This window comes from Cydia pomonella, chromosome 8 (assembly GCF_033807575.1).
Source record: "Cydia pomonella isolate Wapato2018A chromosome 8, ilCydPomo1, whole genome shotgun sequence".
NCBI lineage: Eukaryota > Metazoa > Arthropoda > Insecta > Lepidoptera > Tortricidae > Cydia > Cydia pomonella.
This window is the reverse complement of record NC_084710.1, coordinates 19,832,462-19,839,164: the sequence shown is the minus strand read 5'-3', so window position 1 is coordinate 19,839,164 and position 6,703 is coordinate 19,832,462.

Below are 6,703 nucleotides of genomic sequence, written 5' to 3'. Positions count from 1 at the left end.
GATACTTACTTATTCTTATACTTTTTGTCTTAGAGATCTTATTTGTTTTTTATTCAAATGTATTTATGAATAAAACTTTAATAGTAATCAAAGCAATTCTTGTAAATTCCCAATTAAGGTTGATAAATAATAGTACATTTCGATGCTAGAGCGGAAAGTATGTCATCCGCACGTGTATCGAACAACGTTTTTTAATACAGTTGCGAAAAAATAAGTTTTTTTTTTTTATACATGCATAAGACAGAAACAATTGTAAATATAAAACATTGTACTATTGTTACCTCAGTATCGTTATTTAAAATTATTTGTGTATAGTATATTTAGATTGTATTATACAAACCATATAGAATGTTGCCTTTGGAAACTTGAAACATGCTTGCAGTAAGAAAAAACGCCTCTTCTTTGACAAGCGTTTCGGCAGCTATTCCGTTCCATTCAGACAACTTATTAAGAACGGTTTTTCAATATTAAAAAGTAAACGTGTTATAATGATGAAGAGGTAAGTAATAAGATATGAAATATGTTTTTTTTTATTATTCCTACATTAACAGTAGGTTTTTATGTTTATTTCGACTTTTAAAGGAAACTAACATTAACACTAGAACAAGTATAAATTTAAAAAAAAAAATTGGATAAGTGAAATGCAACTTTCCGCACGCTAAACAGCAGACGTACGAGAGACGTACGACGCAAAGTTAGGCTACGTGAAGAAGCACTTTCTGAGCAACTGTATTAAAAAAATATACAATATGTCTAGAGCATATAAGAACTCTATAATAATAACCCGCCGTTACTTTCATTATGGACAACTTCTTAATTTGTTCCAATAACAAACTTGTGACAATACTGACAATATTATTTACGAGAGTAGGTACAGTTAGCTGCAAAAAGACATATCGAGAGAATCGTCTCATAAATATGGTACTACGCTTCGCTTCGGTCGGCTTCGGTCTTATTACACTGGAATAAGATGCTATGGGACATATTTTTGAGTAAGATGTGTACACACATATTTTTACACTTGACTGTACTTTGCATTTTATGCCTTAATTACCTAGGTTACCTGCTATGGAGATTTCCAGAGATCAAATTTTATGGAATTAATGATGGTATTTATTTTGTTTTCTTATATAAGTATAAATATTATAGTTATTATTATAGGTAGTACCTAAGGTCAGGTGCAAACAAAGTTTACTTTACCTCGGGGTAAGTGAAACAGTAGATTTTGACCACGCTAACTTTGCACAAACTTGGCAATAATAATACATACATGTAAGCTCCATACTTGACGTACCACATACTTCCGCACATATACAAGCTACTACTATTGAACACATACTTTTTACTTACTTTTTTTTTCATGTTGCATGTTTAGATGTTTAGGATGCTCGGTGTCTGTCAGTAAAGTTGCCTGGGTAGGTATACACCGTGTTTATTTATTTCCGTTAATTTCAAGGGTGCATCACTGAGCTTTAATTAAGTAACTTTCTCACAGACACCTGTATTCTAATTAACTCCATTTCGGAGACAATCAATATAATTTTTTTATCTTATAAGGCCCGTATGAGCGTGTACACTTGCCTTAGGGCCTGTTTACATATTGATTAGTGTTTAGCATGAGATAATACATTTGCTACAACGTAAATACTATCTCGGACGATTGATGTTCGAAATGACATTGATATATCACAGTTTTCAATTGTTTGGTTGAATTAAATGTAATACCCGTGTTACAACAACATTTAATTACTTTCATAAAAAATAAAAAGTAATTAAAAAATTAAAAAACAAGGTTTTTTTAAATTAACTATGCCATTTAGTTTCCCTTAACGTACTTACCGATACCCCGAAGTTAACGGAATTCAATAAAGACACCGTGTATATAACGGGACTTGTTATCGAAGTTAACGGAATTCAATAAAAACACGGTGTATATAACGGGACTGTTATACATAGATAACAACTACAGAAATAAATAATACCTACGACCCCTTGTATTTTATAAAGAAACAGTACCCTATGATTTATCGAAACTGGCTTGTATCTCCAGTTCCTCTTCCTAGATCGATTTCCTAGGCCTAGGCATTGCGTCAGCAGGGTGTGATTAGCTTCCTCGTCGGCTCGGTGCTCGCTTTCCACAAAGTGCTGGGTTAGTAATTAGTGAGGTCGGTAGCCTAGGTCTTTTTTATGGTTCCGTGACTCAGGTGACAATCTCGATCGCGACATTCATATGACAACGATACGAAACGACTAACAACAGTGTGATAGATCTCTCACTAAACTACTGAAGTAGTTTACAATAGTTTATTTATCTTAGGGTTTACAACAATTAAAACAATACAAATCCTTTATTCAATAGCTTGAGTTTTTCCTCTCAGTCGTAATCTAACTGTCAATGTCACATTTTACCAAAACCGCGGCAAAACTATCTGTCACTTGTCAAACACTTGACAAAATAAAACTTAAAGGTCGTTCGAGATATCCTTAATATCTAACAAGTGTTAAGTTTACCTGATGATAAGCTGCTAGAATTAGCTACATAGGTACTTTTTGTTTAGTCGCTATCAGAAATATCGGAGCGGCCAAGGCGCTCACAAATATCTGAACACGCCTCTATTGTCAACTTTGTCAAGGGTCTACTCGAGTACCGATAGTAAAAACGCCCTTTAAATTGCGCGCGCCCTGTGACGTCACACCACACACGGCTGACGGCTGCGCCAAAACGTATGCAAAAGAATCATGAAAAATAAGCTACCTCATATTAACCTCTACATCCTTATAAAGCATCTGACTTTTAGGCTCAACTTTCACTGAACTACGAATATTAATAAATGTGGCAAAGTTAACATTCCGATACAACGAGGAAATTCCGCCAGTATCCTTGATCTACAAGGGTCTATTTTAGATTTAAGCTGGTTATAATAACACCACTGTATATATCTTTTTTTATTTTTTTATTTATTAAAGTTCTAAACATTAAATCAATCGCAGAGTTTCTTATTTCTTAACTGCTAAGCCAAAGATGGCTTGTTTACAGCCAGAGTTCGGACTAATGCACTAAGAATTTAGTTATGTTATAATATTGTACACATGTTACATTAATATTATTCTAATGTTATCCTTTATAAAATATGTTCATGGTTATTAGATGATAACAAGTATTTTTTTATATCTTTAGTTGATTCAGGATTGGTTAGGTATAAATCTTGTAAATGTTTCGGAAGGCTGTTTAGTGTTTTTGGAAGCAAGTAATAGTTGGTTCTCATACCGTACACATTTTTTACTGTTGGTAATATAAATCGATGTGAGTTAGGTAAACCTCTTAGCCTATTGTTACGATGGTATTCCTTTAGATCGGATACATCCTTGAAATCTTCTTTAAGCATTGTTAACTTGACTAAGTTTTGTACGGGAAGCACATTACAAAATTGAAAAAGGTGGGGATAGCCATCACTATTATTTATTTGTATGTTTTTGGGCACAATGGTTTTCAACAGTGTTTTCTGTAGATTGTATATTTTAGCAATATTAGTTTTGTATGACCTTCCGTAGCTATTCAGCCCATATCGTATTACCGATTCAGCCAGAGAGAGGTATAACATTCGTAGGGTGTTGTATGGTATCTTATGTCTTAAAATTGTTAGCCTTCCTATGACAGATCTTAGTTTATTGCATACGTATTCAGTATGCGGTTTCCAATTGAACCTATAGTCAATTAATAAGCCAATGTACATATGTTCCTTCACAAAATCTATAGTAGGGCAGTCGCAGTTTATTTGTTGTATGTGTAGGCAACTGTGTGCGTGTGCCTTAATTACTGGAGCGTAGGAAAGTTTGTTATGTGAAGAACGTATGTGCATGGCCTTCGTTTTGTCCGCATTGAGGATTAGGCCAACATCGTGTGACCATTTACAAATGGTGTCGAATATATTTTGAATTTTTTGTAAGGCAGTCTTAAGATCCCTATCCGCAACAACTATGCAAGTGTCATCGGCAAACTGGTACACATACTGTTCTCCGACCGTATTACACATGTCATTCGCATATAAAATATATTCGGTCGGGCCAATTATTGATCCCTGTGCCGTTCCTTTTGATGTTTTTATCATGTCGCTATACGAGTTTCCTAGCCTAACTGTGGTAAATCTGTTTCTGTGGTAGCTTTTAAACCATTCTAAGAGGGGGCCCTGAATTCCGTTTTGTTCAAGTTTTTTATATAAGGTATTGTACAACAAAGTTTCAAAAGCTTTACTAAAATCAATAAAAATTACTAATATATGTCTTTGGTTATTCAAATGCCCGTTTATTGCATCACAAAATCTATTGTATAAATAAAGATTTGGTAAATGAGGATTAATCATTTAGTAGTACTAGTGGCGGAACAAGACCAAATCTTTATGTGGACAAGGTACTCGTACATTTAGCGAGGCCCTCTGGTGGCGCAAGAAATAACAAAAAAAAATACCTTTTGAGGCGCGAGGCCCCTCGGTCTGCGAGGCCGTAGGCAATGGGCCATGTCCCTTACGCCTAACGCTGCCTCTGAGTAGTATCAGGTCGATTTGTGATATATTCGATTCGATATTTGATCGTGTAAGCATATAGAAATTTTAATAACTTAGTTACCGGTTCACTTCTGCTAAGTATCAATTATGTACCAGTGTATATATCTATTGTATAAATAAATATTTGGGTAAATGTGGTTAAATCATTTTGTTATCCAGTGACGGGACAAGACCAAAACTTTATGTGGGCAAAGTACATTTAGCGAGGCCCTCTGGTGGCGCAAGAAATAACGAACATTTTTACTTTGTGTCCGAGTTATTTGAGGCGCGAGGCGCAAGGCCCCTCGGTCCGCGAGGGCCATGTCCCCCACGCCTAACGCTGTCTCTGAGTAGTACCAGGTCGATTAGTGATATATTCGATTCGATATTTGATCGTGTAAGCATGTAGAAATTTTAATAACTGGTTCACTTCTGCTAAGTATCAATTATGTAACATGGACTCTGTAGTACGTTAAACATGTAGATTGAAGTTACTGTAATTATGTTATCCCTGCTAACCCAGTTCCTCGGCGTCTCATGGAAGTTTAATATTTTCCCATAACGGAGACAAACCTCTTGTATGATAAGGATTCTAACCGAAATTTTAGTTATCACTTTGCAATTTTTTCGAGAACATTTTTTTCTGCTCTATAAGTCTATACATCGTAATCGGGGTGTAAACCCATGATTTTTGTCATACTTAAAGGTTAAAGCTACAATAGTGCCAATAAACTTGTGTTCAAACCCCGGCTTATACCAAGGAGTTTCTCGGATTTATGTACGAAATATCATTTGATATTTACCAGTCCGGTAACCGGACAAACCGGGTAAACCGGACTAATAACAATAAGGCCGAGTTACCCTCTGCGTTGAATGGTTAGATGGCAGTCGTTTTCGTAAAATTTGGCAACAAATACCAAGATGTGGCGTAGTGCCTACGCTAAATCTTGGCACTAGTTGCCAGGCGGACCCCAGGCTCCCGTGAGCCGTGGCAAAATGCCGAGATAACGCAAAGAAGATGATGATGAGGTACTTACCATACCAATTGACTCACAAGTTATCATTTTCAAATTATGTATGTACTATGTACCTACCTACGTTTCGAAAATGTTGAAATATTAAAAGAATACGCGTCTTCCGTCGTAATGTAGTTATAAAACACTCTTATTTTTCCCTGTGATTAAACGTTAATATGATGTGAGCGGACACTTTTCTAAACGCACGCGCGGAGTCGGCGACCGCAACTCTCGCTGTCCACTGCATTCCATTGCATCTATTTATTATCTTTATTGAGCTAATGAAAACTAATCGTCAGACATCGGACTATAAGGGACAAAATAATTGATAAAATCAATTAACGATGCTTTTCCCATGTACAATATGTTTCAATGAGGGCTACCGTTTTTAGGGTTCCGCACCCAAAGGGTAAAACGGGACCCTATTACTAAGACTCCGCTATCTGTCCGTCCGTCCGTCTGACAGCAGGCTGTATCCCACGAACCGTGATAGCTAGACAGTTGACATTTTCACAGATTTATATTACCGTATTTCTGTTGCCGATATAATAACAAATACTAAGAAGTATGGAACCCTCGGTGGGCGAGTCCGACTTGCACTTGTCCGGTTTTTGTGTTCACCAGTTGCCGCCACTGTTGAGTGAGGTCCAAAGTACAGCGGTCAAAGCTATGGCTTTTATGGGCGCGACAATTTTTTTAATTTCAAATCATATTTAATACGTACTATACCGTAAAAAAATAACTTCTTAAGTCCTTCGACCCGCTTGGGTTTGCATTTCTTTTTCTTAACTCCGCTTTTAAAGTACTGAAACTCATTGTGCCGTTAACTCATATTTTAAATAAACTAGTAGTTCACCCCGAACTGAGAACTCGTGGTACGCGAAAAAGATATATCAATTGAATGCACCAAGTCGGCAAAGGATCGAAAACCGCGTGCGATTTATTGCAAGGTCTGTGGAGCCCTTACTGATAGATTTAAGTATAAAATAAGCTGTACCTGTGGTAAGGCATAATCTTTCTTATCGAGTGACAAATACCTACATTTTGTTTATTTTATTTCGTTTGTTGCTAATTATTATTTAGAATCGTAAATTAAAAAACAATATAATAAATGTGTAAACCAAGTACTTTCATTTGATACCAATC